We start from the raw sequence: 18,488 nt of genomic DNA on the forward strand, positions 1-18,488 counted from the left end.
CAAGATCATTCTAAAACTTATATGGAAAAGGACAGGAACTAGTGTAGCTATACCAATTTTGAAATACATGAACAAAATGAGGCAAGTCAATCTATCTGATTAAAAAATTATTATATAGCTACAATTATCAAGACTATTTGTCATTCGTGGAAGGATAGACACAAAGATCAATGGAAGAGAATAAAGAATGTTGAAATAGACCCACACAAATATGACCAACTTATCTTTGGGAAATGTGCTGAAGCAAATCAATGGAAGAAAGATTGCCTTTCAACAACTGTAATGAAGTAATTGAACATCCAAAAACAAAAATAGTAACTTGGACTTAAACCTCACACTTGATACAAATATGAATCATAGATGTAAATGTAAAACCATAAAATTTTTTGAAGCAAAACAAGAGAAAATATTCAGGATAACAGGTAAGTGAAGAGTTCTAAGACTTGACACCAAAAGCATGATCCATAAAAGAAAAAAAAGGTAAATTGGACTTTATGAAATTTGAACATTTTCTCTGCAAAAAACCTTGTTCATACAAGCTACAGACCAAGAGAAAACCTTTGCAAACGATATATCCAACAAAAGACTAGTATCTAGAATATACAAAAAAAAAATCTCAAAACTCAACAGTAAACAAACAAGCAATCTATTCAAAATGGACAAAAGACATGAACAGAGATTTCACCAAATAGAATATACACATGAAAAATAAGCACACAAAATTATATTCAACATAATTTAACCATTCGGGAAATGCAAAGAAAGTTATTTTAAAAAATCACTACACATCTATCAGCGTGTTTAAAAAAGTAGTGACAACAACAAATACTGGCTCGATGTGGAGAAGCTGGATCATTCATACATTGGCTTTCAGAGTATAAAAAGGTGTAGCCACTCTGTAAAACAGCTTGGGAGTTTCTTAAAAACATGTAACTACCATAAGACAGCAATTTCACTGCTGGGCATTTATTCTAGAAAAATGAAAACATATGGTCATACAAAAACTTATATATGGATATTTATAGAAGTTTCATTCATAATAGTCACAAACTGGAAACAACCCAGTTGTCCTTCAACAGTTTGATGGTTACACTGCAATAACTCAGTACTGTAAAATACTACTCAACAATAAAAAGAAATGAACTATCGACACAATGCAACAACTTGGGTAAGTCTACAGAGAATTATGCTGTGTGAAAAAGCTGATCCCCAAAAGGTTACATATTATTCCATTTATATAACATTCTTGAAATGAAAAAAAATTATACAAGTGAAGGTCAATGGTTGCTAGGGGTTAAAGGGGTAGTGTGAATGAGGGTGGAAGAAGGACAAATGGATGTAGCTATACAAAGGCAACATGAGGAATCTTTATGATGATGAAAATGTTCAGAATCTTGAGTTTATCAATGTCAATATCCTGGTTGTGATATAGTAATACAGTTTTTAAAGATGTTACCATTGATGGAACTGGGTAAAGGATACATGGGATTTCTTTGTATTGCTTTTTAAAAATTTATCTTTATTGTTGAAAATATTATAGATGTCCTCTTTTTCTTCCCCATTGACCCTGTCTACCCTGCACCCCCTCCCCCCGGCCTTCACCACACTATTGTCTGTGAGTTCTTTGGATAATCTCTCCCCACCCACCCACTCCAGCCTTCCCTCTGTATTGTTTTTTACAACTGCTTTGAATCTACTATTATATAAAAATGAAAGTTTTAAATACAGATGACAAATAAGCACAGGAATGGATATTCAACATGAATAATTTAGGGAAATGAAAATTAAAACCATAACAAGATATTTATACATACCTACAAGAACATCTGAAATTATGTTATAGCTATAGCATCAGACCTGTTAGAATAGCTATCACCAAGAAAACAAGACCCACACAGACAAAGGACTGGGGCAGGATGGGAACTGGGTGGAAGGGGGCAATGGGGTAAAAAGGGGACATCTGTAGTAATCTCAACAATAAAGATTTAAAAAAAGAAGACAAGAGATTAAAAGGTGCTGACAAAGAGGTGGTGAAATGGGAACTTTTATACATTGTTGATGGGAATATAAATGGGTTCAACCAATATAGAAAACAGTATGAAACTTCTCCCTCAAATTTAAAATAGATCTACCATATAATTAAGCAATTCTACTTCTGGATATGTAACTAAAGGAAATGAAAACAGGATTTTGATGTGATATTGTATATGTATGCTCTCCTATGTTTATCTCAGTATTATTTACAATAGCCAAGATATGGAAACAATCTAAATGCCCATCAATGGATGAATGGGTAAAAGAGAGGTGATTTTATATATATGCACATATATATATATGAATTATATTGAAATATTGCCACTTATGACAACCTGGATGACTCTTGAGGGTATTATACTAAGTGAAATAAGTCAGACAGAAAAGGACATAAACTATATGACTTCACTCATATGTGAAATATAAAACAGAAAAGAACTGAACAAACAAAAACAAACTCATAGACACAGACAACAGTTTGGTGGTTACAAGAGGGGAATGGGATGGAGAGAGGGTGAAATGAATAAAGGTGGTAATATATGTGACAGATGGAAACTAGACTTTTGGTGGTGAGTGCACTATACGATGTATACAGATATCAAATTATAATGTACACCTGAAACTTATATAATGTCATTAACCAATGTTACCTAAATTAAAAAAAGATGTGTTGCATATACACAACAGAATATTATTCAGCTAAGAGGAAGGAGGATATCCTTCCATTTTTGACAACATGGAAGGACCTTGAAAGTACTATACTAAACAAAGTAAGTCAGATGGTGAAAGATCAATATTGTATGATAACAGTTACCCATGGAATCTAAATAAGTTAAACCCGAATAAAACAGAAAGTAAAATGATGGTTACTAGAGTATGGGGATAGGAGGATGGGGATAAGAATGATGGTGTTTAAGGGTACGAACTTGTTATGAGTAGTAAATAAACCATAGAGATCTAATGCACAGTATAATGAATATAAACAATAATATTGTACTATAATTTTGTAACGTGATAAATATCACATTGGCAACCATATTACAATATATAAGTGTATCAAAGTAAAAAATTAAAATTACATCATAGCAGGTGTTGGTGAGGATGTGGAGCAACTGGAACACTGCTGGGGAACATGTAAACCGTTACAACTACTTTGGAAAATAGTTTGGTAGTTTTTTAAAAGTTAAACATACATGCTCATAGCCATTCTACTCTTAGGTATTTATCCAAGAGAAATGAAAACACATGTCTATACAGGGATTGCACACAAATATCAGAGCAGCTTTATTAATTATATCCATAAACTGGAAACAAGAGGGAGAGAGGGAGGAGGAAGGAGAACAGATAAAGCATTAAAGAAAGTATGCCAAAATATTATCAATTGGTGAATGTAAGTGGAGGGTATATAGGTATTTATTGTATTACTCTTATTTTTTCTGTAATTTTGAAAATTTTCAAAATAAAAAGTTGAGAAAATAAAATAAACTTGATTTAAGACTTTAAGATAAATTGTTGCAAGTAATAACAAATGCTAGAGAGGTTGTAGAGAAAAAGGAACCCTCACTCACTGCTGGTGGGAATGTAAACTGGTACAACCACTATGGAAAACAGTATAGAGGCTCCTCAAAAAATTAAGAATAGAGCTACCATACAACCCAGCAAGCCCTCTCCTGGGTATATACCTGAAAAACTAAAAAATATGTATTCGCGATGATATAGGCACTCTTGTGTTCATTGCAACATTATTTACAGTGGCCAAAATATGGAAACAACCAAGTGTCCTGAGATAGAAGACTGGATAAAGAAGATGTGGTACATGTACACAATGGAATACTACTCAGCCATAAGAAAGGAGGAAATACTGCCATTCATAACAGCATGGATGGATCTTGAGAATATTATGCTAAGTGAAATAGGTCAGTCAGAAAAAGCTAAGAACCAAATAGCTTCACTCATATGTATGATATAAAACTGAAACATGTGAACACAAACAGTAGTGTAGTGGTTTCCCAAAGGAAGGGGGTTGGGGGTGGTTATGAGGAGAACTTCTAAGTACAAAAGAAATTAAGTGAAGGAGACCTAATATATGGTGACAGAGGATGATTTGACTTTGGGTGATGGGAACACAGTGCAATATACAGATCTTGTAACAGAAACCCACACCTGAAACCTATATGATCCTATTAACCAATGTCACATCAATAAATTTTAATAAAGAGATAACTCCTTACAAGTTTTAAATCAAGATTTTTAAAAGATGCATATGCTGTCAAATGCTGTCACTAGAAATATTGATAAACTTTTAGAGAGCAAAGTGTTTTTGTATCTTTAATAGACAAGTTTAAATATAAAAATTTAGTGAGAGAAGACATGCATTATTCAGTACATTGATTATAAAAATAGCTCTTCAAAAACATAGGCAGTAAAATCTCAGATATCTCTCAGAGCAATATTTTTGCTGATATGTCTCCTGGGGCAAGGGAAAAAAAGGAAAAAATAAACAAATGAGACTAAATCAACCAAAATAGCTTCTGGACAGCAAAAAAAAAAAAAACAAAAAACAAAAAAACACAACAAAATGAAAAGGGAATCCACTGAACATATTTGCCAGTGACACATCTGAAAAGGAGTTAACTTCCATAATATATAAAGAACTCATACAACTCTACACTAGGAAGACCAATTAACTGGTGTAACCACTATGGAAAACAGTATGGAGGTTCCTCAAAAAATTAAAAATGGAGCTGCCTTTTGACCCAGTGATCCCACTTTTAGGAATATATCCTAAGAACTCTGAAACACTAATCAGAAAAAATATATGCATCTCTATGTTCATAACAGCACAATTTACAATAGCTAAGATCTGGAAACAACCCAAGTTCCCATCAGTAGATGAGTGGATAAAAAAGCTGTGGGGCATATATATCATGGAATAATATGTAGCTGTAAAGAAGAAGGATCTCGTACCCTTTGGGACAGTATGGATGGACCTGGAGAATATTATGCTAAGCGAAATAAGCCAGACAGAGAAAGACAAACATCAGATGATCTCACTTATATGTGGAATCTAAAGAACTTAATAAAGTGATGAAAAGAATAGATTCAATGACATGGAAGCATGAATCAGACTGACAAATGTCAGAGGGATAGAGGAGGGCAAGTGAGTGGAGGGAGAGAGATTAACCAAAGAATTTATATGCATATATGAACAACCCAAGGACACGGATAATGGTGTGGTGAGGGACTGGGGAGGAAGATTGGGGAGAAAAAGGAACATCTGTAATATTTTAAACAAACAAACAAAAGTTACAGTAATCAATGGAGAGCTAGCAAAGGACAATAAATAAATAAATAAATAAATAAATAAATAAATAAATAAATAAATAAATTTAAAAAAGAAAAAGAAAAAATGCCCACCATCACTAATCATCAGAGAAATGCAAATTAAAACCACATTGAGGTATCACCTCACACCTTTCACAATGACTACCATCAATAAACAAACAAGAAGTGCTGGTGAGGATGTGGAGAAAAGGGAACCAGTGCCCTGTTTTTGGGAATGCAGACTGGTGCAGCCACTGTGGAGAATAGTATGGAATTTCCACAAAAAATTAAAAATGGAACTGCCTTTCGACCCCGCGATCCCACTTCTGAAAACATATCTTAAGAATCCTGAAACACAATCAGAAAGAATATAGGCACCCCTATGTTCACAGCAGCATTGTTTACAATAGCCAAGATTTGGAAACAGCTCAAGCACTCATCAATAGAGGACTGATTAAAAAAAGCTGTGGTAAATTTACACAAAGGAGAACTGTGTGGCAGTAAAAAAGAAGGAAATTGTACCTTTTGTGACACTTCATGGATGGACCTGGAGATTATTATGCTAAGTGAAATAAGCCAATCAGAGAAAGACAAATACCATATGATCTCACTTATAGGTGGAATCTAAAGAACTTAATAAACTGATGAACAGAATAGAACCAGAAGCATGGATACATGGAACAGTCTGACAGTTGTCAGAGGGGAGTGGGGTGTGTGTGTGTGTGTGGGGGGGGGAACTGGATGAAAGAAGATGAAAGAATTAACCAAAGAACAAAGAACGTGTATGCATAACCCATGGACACAGACAACAGTATGGTGATAGGCAGAGGGAAAGGAAGGTAGGGGATGGGTGGAGGAGGGCAAATGGGGGTGGAAATGGGGACATCTGTAATAGCATTAATAAAAATAAAAGAGACACACAAATAAAGAAAAAAAATTGCTCTTCAGAAAAGAAACCTATATAACCCACCAGAATATTAATTATAAGGGGATTAATGTTTACTGTCAAGATTCAAACTATGAAAATTGAACATTTACTGACAAGTGTACTCTGAATGGAAGAGAACTTCCAAGTACAAAAGAAAGTAAAGCTCACAGAAAAGATTAATAGATTTGATAATGAAATTAAAACTTTGGACCATCAAAGACTAAATTAGATAGTAAATACTTTAAACAAATATAATAAAATCTGGCTTATCAGATTTATCTTCAATATGTATAAAGTATGTCAGACATATTTGATAAATATTCTAGAACTAATGGAAAATTAGTAAAGAACAGTTAGAAAACAGAAATAAAAATGGCTGACCAACCTAAAATTGTATTTAACTTTGAATGTAATTAAAGAAATGTAAGTGAAATTTTATAATAAGGTCTATATTAAATCAATGTCATAAAGTTTTAAAAGTGGTAATTTTCCTATTGCCAAAAAAAATGGGGAATCAGTACTTTCCACATTGGTACAACCTTTCTGAAAAGCAATTGGGTTACAACTTTTTAAAGCCTTAAAATATCTATACCCTGGTAAGGCATCTTAAGGTAATAATCAGAGATGCATACCAAATTTAATAAATGAGGATAATCTTTGTAACTGTGAAAAATAGTGAAATCATGGAAATAACACAACTGACCCACAATTAGGTGTTGGGTAATCCATTTCAGTACATACAAGGAAACAAAATGATACAGCCATTAAGAAGCATTATGGAGCATTTTTAATGGAATGAAGAATTACTTAAGATATAAATACTAAGGGAAAAACCAGAGCTCGAAATTCTATATCAAAAAGGTGAAAGAAGAAGTACAGTTGGTAGTTACAAAACAGTCACAGGCTTATAAAGTACAGCAAAGGGAATATAGTCAATAATACTGTAATAAATATGTATGGTACCAGGTGGGTACTAGAATTTTTGGGAGGATCACTTTGTAAATTATATGTGTTTAACCACTATGCTGTACACCTGAAACTAATACAAAATAATATTGAATGTCAAATGTAATTGAAAAAAATTTTTAAAGAATTTTTTATGTCTTTTTATTTCATTATTATTATTATTATTTTGAGGTAGAAAGCTGTAAAAACTTGTGGGAGTCCATCCATAAGTTTGTATTGTTGTCAGGACAGTTGTCACAGATGTTGTTTTTTTTAAATTTATCTTTATTGTTGAAAGTATTACAGATGTCCCCTATTCCCCCGCACCCATTGACCCTTTCTACACTGCACCCACCCCACCCCCAGGCCTTCCCCATACTATTGTCTGTGTCCATGGGTTATGCATTTATGCATATAAGTTCTTTGATTAATCTCTTCCCACCCGCTCCTTTACCCCCTCCTTCCCTCTGAGATTCCTCAGTCTGTTCCATGCTTCTATGTCTCTGGATCTATTTTATTCATCAGTTTATTTTCTTCATTATATTCCACATATGAGTGAGATCATGGAATACTTGTCTTGTCTTTCTCTGACTGGCTTATTTCACTTAGCATAATACTCTCCAGTTCCATCCATGCTGTCCCAAAGGATAAGAGACACTTCTTTTTTTTTTCCTTTTTTTTTACAGTTGCATAGTACTCCATGGTGTAAATGTACCACAGCTTTTTTATCCACTCCTCTATTGATGGGCACTTGGGCTGTTTCCAGATCTTAGCTATTGTAAATTGCACTGCTATGAACATAGTAGTACATATGTTCTTTCTGATTTTTGTGTCTTTTAAAAAATTCTTTATTTTATTATTTTTTTCCATTACCATTTATCCCCCATATACCCTCTTCCACCTCCACTCATTTTTAACTCTCTAAAAAGATATGCTTAGAAAAGGGCTTGAAGGAAGTAACCTGCAATGTTCACAATAGTTATCTCTGGGTGACAGAATTGAACTGATTTTCACTTTTCGTTTGCATTTTTATAAATTCGTATTTTCTTCAGAATATATGTTTTACCTATATTCAGAACATTGATAACATTATTAATAAAAATGAGATGTGGTCTCTGCTCTCAGTTGGGAAAGGAAATACTTGTACTTAAATTTTGATTGATTAGCTTTGGGACTATTTTGTCCAACTTGTGCCACTCATCGTTCCCTCCTGTGATACTTCTGTGCAATGGTCCCTCATCTTCAGGAACACTTCCAGGGCTAGGGAAAAGAGGAGTGCACAGATACTTTGTGGCAATCTATTTACTTGTATAGATGATTCTGATAGTTTGAAAGTTCTCTACTGAGACAAAATTGGAATTTTGTTAATGTAATATAGCTTCCCCTCACTGCTCTCAGGTCAGCTAAGGGTGAGTGTACTACTCCTCACCTCCAAATAGCCAAAGCCAGCCACGTAAGTCTCCACCTCAACTATTCTTCTTGCATCGCTATTGTCAGACCCTGAAGATCATGGATACCCTAACCATGCTACTCAAAGTGTGGTCTGTGGACCAGCAGCATGAATATCACCTGTGAGCTTGTAGAAATTCAGAATCCTGAATGAAATCTTTTTTTTAACAAAATCCTCAGATGGTTTGTGTGCACATTAGAATTTAAGAAGCACTGGCCTTGGGGAGGGCACAGTCTCATTTGTCAGCATTTTATTTAAATAGGTGCTCTACAGACTAAGGAATATTCCAATATTCTTGTGGTATGCAAAGCAATTGTTAGTGCTTCTGATATATCCATTCATCACAGAAACGAATATTTATGGAGCTGTTGCTTTATGCAAGCCGCTGTTGTAAGGCACTGTTAAGTGGAAAACAAATATGAAAAATGAAATCACTGTAAAGGTCTAAGAGTTTCAGGCCCCAGTGAAAGAGTTGTCTTAAGACATAAGTGATAAATTGGCAAAATATTATATAGACAATGGTGGCTAAGAAGAGGAAGGGATCAACTAAGAACATGGTGGTTACAGAGGAGTGAGCTTGTAATGATTAAATGCCCCTGCTGGGGGCCAAGCTGTGGCCCCTCATTCCTGGATATGATAATGGTGGATTTGTGGTCTAAGACAGGGTTTCTGAAACTTTAAGGAATATCAGTATCAGCTGGAGGGCTTGTTAAGACACAAAGTGCTGAGCTTCTGAAATTGTCTGCTTCTCATTCAGTAGATCTGGAGCAGGACCCGATAATGTGCATTTGTACCAAGTTCTTGGTGATGCTAATACTGCTGGTTTGGAGAATCACACCTTGAGAACCACTAATTTAGAGGAAATAGCACGTGTCTTGGAGCCAGTTTTAGTTCTACCACTTATTAATTTAGGTTGGCAAGTAATTTTGGGGGGTTTCTTTTTGAGAAGTGAGGAATTGCAATACCCATCTTACAAGTGTTTGCAACAACTAAAGGAAATAAAGAGCTATGAAAGCACCTTAGTATACTACCTGGTATATTCCAGGTAAACTAAGTTCTTGTTCCCAAAGTAATCCTACTTGAAAATAGGATTACTTGAAAATGTTAGCTGCAACATCTTCGGGAGTGAAGAAATGGTTGTTTGGTGTGAAGGTCACTTGGGAGTGGATATAGGCCCTTTTTGGAGAATTTGAGGTGAGCCTTCCATACCATTGGGACAAACTGGTTAGTGTTTTTTTGTGTGGCTGTGCTGTCCAATTTTCACTCTGATGAGAATTCATATTGCCTGGCAGTGAGCCAAAACAAAGATACCTGAAGGCTTAAAGAGACAAGTGCCATTCCAGGTACACTGCCTAAAGGAATGACTTGAGAAATGGAAATTAAAACTCACATTCTACAAGGAAAATATAAAAATCAATTTTTAATTTATTAGAACTGAAAATTCTAAGGCAATTCCCCTAGACTTTTTATTTTTGAGAAATTCAAGTAAGCCTATACATTTGGAAGACTGTGACTGTAGCCTTTTCTCCCATCTCTGTCTAAGAGGGATCCTCTAATTTCATGAACAAAATGATTTTGCAACTGAACCTATTCATTCCTATCACAAATTATTTGAGAAGTACTAGAATCTTTAAAACATCAAGGTATTTTTATTCAAGTGTACTTATTCACTTCAATTTTAGTGTTCACACTAACAGGATCCTTTAAAAAAAAAATAGGATCTTGTAATGTAATACCAAGACTGAAACAGGACATTGATGGATTCTTCTTGTACCACCATTAGTTATTGACTCTTTATGGGAATTTGTTTATTAGATTATAAATGACAATTAATCGCATAGCAAACTTTTGAAGATTAAGACACAGCACAGGTATGTTTTGGTTGATATGGAGGAAAGATTGTTTTGGATCAGGAGTCATTGCCCAGTTGAGTTTGGGACACTTAGGGGTAATCCTCAGGACAGTGGGCATCTAAGGGAAGGACAGCAAGCAAAAAAATGAGATAGGAAACGGGACAATGTTTTCCCACTCTGCAGTCCCACTTGAGGATTCTAAACTAGATTTCAGGCCTGTTCTTGTTTTCTTACCCTGTCAATAGCTGAACTTTAACAGAGAAAACATGTCACCTCCCAGATTATATGTCTTTACTGGCTCCACTGGTTGCCTTCTGGATCAAATTTAAATTGCCTATTTCAAGAGCAGCCAGCATCCCTTCATTTCAGTTGTGCATTATATAAATAGCCATCATGGACAATTAGTGTCTGATTTTCTTCTTTCTAAATAATGTGGTTGAGTGATGTTTAATATATTTCAGTTTTTTTTCTCCCCAAATCATGTCAAGTAAACTATTTTTTCTTATGCCTTGCAAAGTTCATGCATATATCACTTCAACTGTGATTAAAAAGGAAAAGGGGATAAAAAAAATGATATGAACCAGCCACTAACTAGCATTTTATGAGCATAAGATAGTTTTGGTCAGAAGATGTTCTTAAGAAAATTTTTCTATTTTTTTTAGAGAAGACATTTTAATTTTTACATGTGAATATTAAGTTACTATATAACATTAAATGGAAATTGTTTATTGTTTATTTTTCTTGTCTTTCTTGCCCACCCACACACACCAATGCTGCACACATTTGTTGCTCTGAATCACTTTAAGCTATCCATAAATCTGCACTCTCATAACCCCAATAGCAGAACAAGAAGTCTCCCAATCAAGGGAGAGAATACTCTCAACTTGTTGGGTTCCCAAGAAAATAATTTCTGAGGCTCAGTGCCTGGGGAAAGACTGACTGAGAAGGAGGGGGTTTCTAACAGCACTTGAGAGGGGCAACACTTCACCTGAGTGCCAGGGTACAGTTGCAGTGACCACACCCCTTCTTTTCCAGCCTGCCATCTTTAACACTTCCCATTTGGACAATAAGATGATCTAATTCCAATATTTTCTCTTACATTCTATTATATTTCACAATCACCACTGGCCTAAAGAAAACAAAAGAGCTCAAAATTTGTCCCAAAAGATGACTTCAAAAAACTGCCTGCAGGTACTCCCTCAGCTGCTTTGTCAGCACCCCAAGCTACCCTGCAGCATCTTTCTCTAGTGCTCAAGACCCTCTTGGTGCTGCGGTTTCAGCTCACTATCTGCTCCTGGGCTCCTTAACTTCATTTGGTCACACAAACTCCTGTGCATTGACCCAAGGATCACCCAGGCTGCTGAATCACCTCAGCCCAATCCAAAGCTTTGTCTTCTAGACATCCAGAGCAGATGTGTGAAAAAGCTGGCATTAAGAGGATGTGTTGGGTTTGTGGAGTAGAAGCTGATGGTTCTCCATCCAAGAACCCTCAGCACTCACCATTCCCATGTACTCTGACTTGATGGCTTCCTACTTCAAGTACCTAGGGCTCTGCCTGGGGGCTTTCTCTGGCTTTGGGAGTGAGCTAGACTTGTACATGGGCACACTGAAGTGATGGGCAGTTAAGAGGCCTAGAAGTAGCCCTCGACCAGTGACTGACAGAAATTGGTGGATAATACCCCAGGTCTCTCAACCGTCAGGCAGGATAACTCGGAGATGTGCTCTCTGCAGTCCTCCAGAAGTCCTCAGTGAGACTGAGCCCCAGTTGCTCTCAGCAGTAATCTTCTCATTAACTCAGTTTTATTGGTTTTATTTCTGTCCCTGTCTCACTGCCTCCTTTACTATTGCTTCCTGGAATTACCCTTCAAATCCTTGTCTCAGGGATTGCTTCTGAGGGAACCCAGAATGAGAGCTAGAACAATGGATATGTGAGGTTGTGGCAGTACGTACCATCTGGAACCACGTTGTGGAGGCCCTAAATGTCATGTTGCAGTGAGATGGTAGTCTATGTCGACTGTGTGGTGAGCGCTTGATCAGACTCCTATGCTAGAGAATCACTCTAGAAACAGAGAAGAATGGATTGGAGCAGTGATTCTCAAAGCGTGGTTCCTGAACTTTGAACGTAAGCATCACTAGAAACTTTTTAATAATGCAAATTCTTGCATTATTGAAATATAATATTGTAATCTTCACTATATCAGACAATTTGGGGGTGTGGCCCAGAAATGTGTTTTAATAAGACCTCCAGGTAAATGTGATGCCCTAAAGTTTGAGAACCACTGGGTTAGAGATTGAAGGGGAAGTTGGCAGCGTGGTGACCAGTTATCAGGCTATAGTGAGAGCCCAGTTACGAGACTATAAAGGCCTGACCTATCAGTTTTGATTCCTTTCTCCTTCTTTTTGCCTTGAACTGTATTCTGCATGCAGAGTGTGTTTAATAAATATTTTGGCTTCATGTCTTTCATCCCATTATCAAACAAATGGAGTGGTAATTAAAGGAACAAGAAGGGAGAGAGGTGTGATCAGGTGACTCAGTTCATGTGAGGTTCAGCCACCACTGACCACATGACATTTTGAGCATTATCCATTTCTCAATTTGAGGGACAAAGTCTTTCCCTAAAAAAATGGGGGAATTAGTCAAATCTGATGTCTTCTTCAGAAAACATCAGCAGCAACTCCCTCTCTAGAAATCAAGATCCCATGGCTTATGTGTATGGAGCTTGAGAAGTACTGTAAATCTGAGAATGAAATCCCCATAAATGAGGCAATAAAAGCTTTTTAACAGAAATTACTTCCTGAGAAGGGGAACACTGTGTATGGACAAGGTGTAGAGATAGAGTCTGGAAAGATGCATAGGAGGTTTCCTCCTAACTGGCCTAAAATCTCAAATTAGTTACTGTTAGTTTGAGACCTAATGCATGTCATTATTATGTTCTTGAAAAGTTTTTCTTTTTTTAATTTTCAAAGTCAGCTTTACCAGTGTCGTTATAAGTCAAGAGTTTCAGACCCCATAATTATGCCCTGCAACCTTGTCCAATGGCATACCAGACCCTCAGTGCCTGCTTATGGGGCTGTGGGAACTCAAAGTCTCCCAACAATACCCAGGGCTGGAGTGGGTGAGGGAGATATGGTTGGCAATGACCCATCCCACTGGAGTGTCAGCTCCCAGAACAACAAGGCCTTTGACTGAGACCTTCACTGAAAACTGGATGACATTCTCAGGGCCAAAAGGAGCAATTGGAAAGGTAGTTTTGTGGGTTGGCTTCTGAGCCAGAGTTGAAACTAGGCTGTAGCAAGTCTGAAAGAAACCTGGCAGAGGAGGAAAAGGCCCTCCCTGTGCCAGGAACTGCATAAACCCAAGACCAATCAAAGAGAACCAGTGTGGTGAGGAAATATTTCTGACTGGCAAGGATGGTTCCACCATCTAGTAATTTACTGTAAGCGGTGACGACCAGCGTCCTGCTTGGTAGACTGTGGTCTGTTGAAGGAGAGCTTGGCTGGAATGATTGTTGTGTTATTGGTCTTTGACCTGGAAAAAAGTATGCCATTTTAAGAGGAACTAAAGAGGGGAAATCTCTTGTGATTGCAAAACCTTAAAGGGGCATTCTAAGCCTTTTTTTGACCAGGCAGGTTGAGTTATTGCTTAAGCTATGTTGCATAAAATTAATGAAAATAAGGATGTACATAGAAAAGAATTTACTAGGCATATGGATATTTTTATAAACAAAGAGAAATAATTAGCTACACCAAGGGGCTTTTCAAGTCAACCAGGGTTGCTTTGTAGATTAAATACAAAGCTGTTGTAAAATGAGTAAATATAAAACCTTGTATCAGACAGAAAGACTAATGGGGCCAGTGTTGGCCAAGGGTTGAACAGAACAAATCCACAGGGCCAACTTAGCGTCTTTAAAACTCCCATAACAGAGGCTTCTGGTTGTGTCTATTTCTCTCCACTAAGTCCTTATCTTATGCAGCAATGTTTCTGGTTGTCAAAACAACCAGCTGTGGAATGATCAATCAGGATACTGAGTGACCTACTCAGTTCAGTTGTTAAAAACTAGCATACATTTTAACCAGCTGAGTCAATTTCATGGTTGACATGAACAAATCTGGCAGCAATTGGCTTGATTGCTTAGTTATCAACCTGAGGGTGGTTGAAAACCAGCGAAAGGGCCTTCGAGACTGGCTAGTCCAATTTCTTCTATTTCAGAAAGTGCGCCCAAGTCACCTGGCTAGTATGTGGTAGAACTGGAATGGGACTGCCAGACCAGAGTTTCTCACCACTAGTCAAACCACAGCACCTATTCTTATTCACAGAAATAAAATAAAGCTATTTTTAAAAATTATGCTTTTATTCCAACAGAAATTAACCCCCCAAAGACATATCTTAAGGTAGCATAAGAAAAATAGCAGCAATTATTATAAAAAGGATGCAAGATAAATACTTTCATTCTTTGCAGCATAATTTATTATGAGTTTAAAAGGGTTGCAAGAGCTCGCCTTGCTTCTGTGAAACATAGTGTATTTTTGCAATTCTCCTCAGTTATAAATTAATATAGGTCATTAGGGATGAGGCTAATAGTGGATGAAGCCTATCTCATGGGGAATATGTAGCACCTGAGAAAATGAACAGCTGTGGTGTATGGACCCCCAGCCAGTCCTACAAATGACACAACTTGTCACAAACTAGTCCCCACAGAGGAATATTAAGATCTATTAAATAAACCCAGTCACTTAAAAAAAATTTGCCTTTCTCTGTAAGCACATTCTCATGTCTCTCTACTCAGAAGAGTTCTCTTATAGGTATCAAGGAGTTGTGTAAGCTCATCTTAAGCCAACCTGTGTGAATGCTCTATGCCAACACTTGGATCTTCCCCCTTGGGAAATCTAAATTCACAGCTGAGATTATGTGCAAATGAGAAGAAAAGCTAACATATTCACAGGCTGGTTAGCCATTATCAGCATATTCAAAAGTTTCCCTTTCAGAAATATAAGAAAGCCTCAGAATATTTTTAATTCCCACTGCAACAAAGTAAAATCTGAGGAGCTTTAGGAAAAATAGTAATTAAATAAAACAATATATTTAAAGTTTTCTCCCCTCATACAGTCATACAAGATTGCTAAGTGAGGCTTCAAGGAGCTTAGCAACCCATGGGGGGAGGCTTGAGATAAAAGACAAGCTTTATGCCCCTATAGATTTCTAGTTAGAAATGTAGTCACTTTGAAATTGAAAAGGCAAGGCCAATTCTCTTACAATGGCCTTATGGACTCATAAAATCAAGGTGGTATATCTAGGACTGAAGACGTGCTGTTTTCCTATGGACTGAATCAATCTCTAGGCAGATCATAGAAATGCTGACTTCAAAGCCCCCATCCTCTACCCATCATCCCCACTCCCCAGGGTGGCTTCATTCTTCTTTAGTACTTTTGTTCAGGAGACTTAAATGTCTAGTCCTGCCTTTCCTTACCCAGGAAAATAAATGTAGCATCTCTTTGCGTGAATAATAATAATTTTTTAAAAAACGACAATAAATTAATGCAGAAGGATGAACATGCAACTGGTGTTATGGATTTTAATTTATTTCAGTGGCCCTGGGCTCCCAAACAACTATGGCTGCCTGTGCACATGAGGGCATGTACACACACACACACACACACACACACACACACACACTCTCACACACACACAGCTAAAGAGAAGTGCTTGGAGGTGAATGTGCCCTTGGAAAACAATGCTGTGCAGCCTAGGAAACTGTAGGTATCAGATCACACCAGGTGATGATCTGTGCTGCCCAGAGTCCCTGAGCATGAAGGAAACTGCCATTTGGTATATCATCCATTGAATGGAAGGTTAGTTTGATTTTTCTCACTTTATTTCACGAAGGGAACAGTTGATCAGGTAATTAGCTCATGATAAATCACAGTAATGGCCAATGTACCCAAGCTCGGTCCAATCCAGAGGTGAGGCAGATGTAGGACAGAAACAAAGCATACCATTAGTTTTTTCTCTAAAAATGGTCAATATTTCCCTGAAGGAATCTCCCTCTTATTAAATAACTGTGAGCAGCTTTCAGAAAATGGGATCAGGATATAAGTAAACTAGCAAGTCACCATTTGTAACCCCAAGAAACACAGGATGGTGTCTTTCAGGGGTAATTCAACATGGAGTGTGGTTTTCTCTAAGTGAGAGGAAGAATAGGTAAGAAGGAATCAAATTCATTGCAGTTTTGTATTAGTCATGCAGGAAGTTGGCTATTATAGGAACAATTGTTTAAATAGGAAACAATCTTGACTGATTGTTGGTTTCCTTATATTAATTGAGAGGATTTTTAGAGGAGGAAAAATAATTTTCTCTCCACTATTCTAGGTTCTTGGCTAAGCCCCCCCCTCCCCTCGCCCCTTTAATAAAAGACAGATTAACAGAAGAAACACAATGCAAGTTTAATAATATGTATATCTCCTGTATACATGGGAAAGAGCCAGGAAAACAGTAACACTCTGAAATGTTCTAAGCCACTGCCTTAAATATCTCTAGCTGAAGATAAAAAAGATATATTTTATTCTACATATAAGTTAAATGATATGGTGTTTTGTGCTTTTCCATCTGATTTATTTCACTTAGAATAATACTCTCAAGATCCACTGATGTTGTCACAAAGGTAGTATTTCATCTTTTCTTATGGCTGAGTAGTATTCCATTGTATATATGTACCACATCTTCTTTATCCAATCATCCCTCAATGGGCACTTAAGTTGTTTCCATGTCTTGGTTATTTGTAAATAATGCTGCAAAAGTAACAAAAAAACTAACAAAACAAACAGTAACAAACTTATAGATACAGGCAACTGAATGATGGTTACCAGAAAGGAAAGAGGGTGAGGGGAGGGTGAAATGGGTAAAGGGCGTCAAATATATGGTAACGAAAGAAAACTAGACTTTGGGTGGGAGCATGCAATAGAGTACACAGATGTCTAATGTTAATCTTGTATACCTGAAAATCATATAATGTTATTAACCACTGTTACCCTAATAAATTTAATAAAAAAGATGGAGAGAAGGCAGAGCCAGGTATGGGAGATTATCAGGCAAAGCACAGTAAACAAGGATAAGGTTGTTATTCAGATTTAAGGCTGTGCCTTCTCCATTGATAAGAGTTTCTAGAGATTTAGTCATCTTCCTCTTCCTGATACAGAGAGGGAGACACACTTACAAATGAAAGTTTCCCTCATAAATGTAACTGTCCATTACAAAAGGGTAACTTCTACTTGGTTTTCAGAGCTTCTCCCATGTCTATTGTTTTCTTTTCTTTTCTTTTTAAATAACCAGCTCAAAATAATTCTTATGACAAAGAAGCATATTTGAGGGTAGCAAATTTTGGTCTCCTTCAGAATTCATGGTCTATCCCCAGAACAATAACTACTGCAATCTCGTAGTTTTCTTTTCTGTATTCCCAGTGTCTTTTCCAGTACTAAGCACATAGGAGACTTTGACGAATGTGTGTTGAATGAATGGGCCCTTAAGTTGAAAGAGAGCTCAGAGATAACCCACCTAGTTCCATATTTCCTAATTTTAGCAGAGAGGAGATCAAGGTGTGTATGTTATGGTGGTGGGGGGAGCGGTTATTGACTTAGTCAAAACCATCCAAGTGGTGGGAGGCAAAACTGAGACCAGAACCAGTTTATCTGATTGTCTATCCAGTGTTCTTTCCACCACCTTATAATGTAACCACAGAACCAGCTCAAAATGATCCTATGCTTTTTCTAACAAGATACTGAGTTGTTTTTCAGAGGCAACAGACCAAAACCACAAGTGGAAGCATGCACAGAGGAGAGAACTTTGACCTCCACCTGCACTTGGAACAGAAGTCTTGGCCCCCTCATGGAAACAAAATATCAGGACATGACCAGAACTTGAACACTGGTACTCTTTCAGAAGTGGAGGATCCATTGTCCA

Source organism: Miniopterus schreibersii (genome assembly GCF_964146895.1).
Source record: "Miniopterus schreibersii genome assembly, chromosome: X".
Classification (NCBI taxonomy): Eukaryota; Metazoa; Chordata; class Mammalia; order Chiroptera; family Miniopteridae; genus Miniopterus; species Miniopterus schreibersii.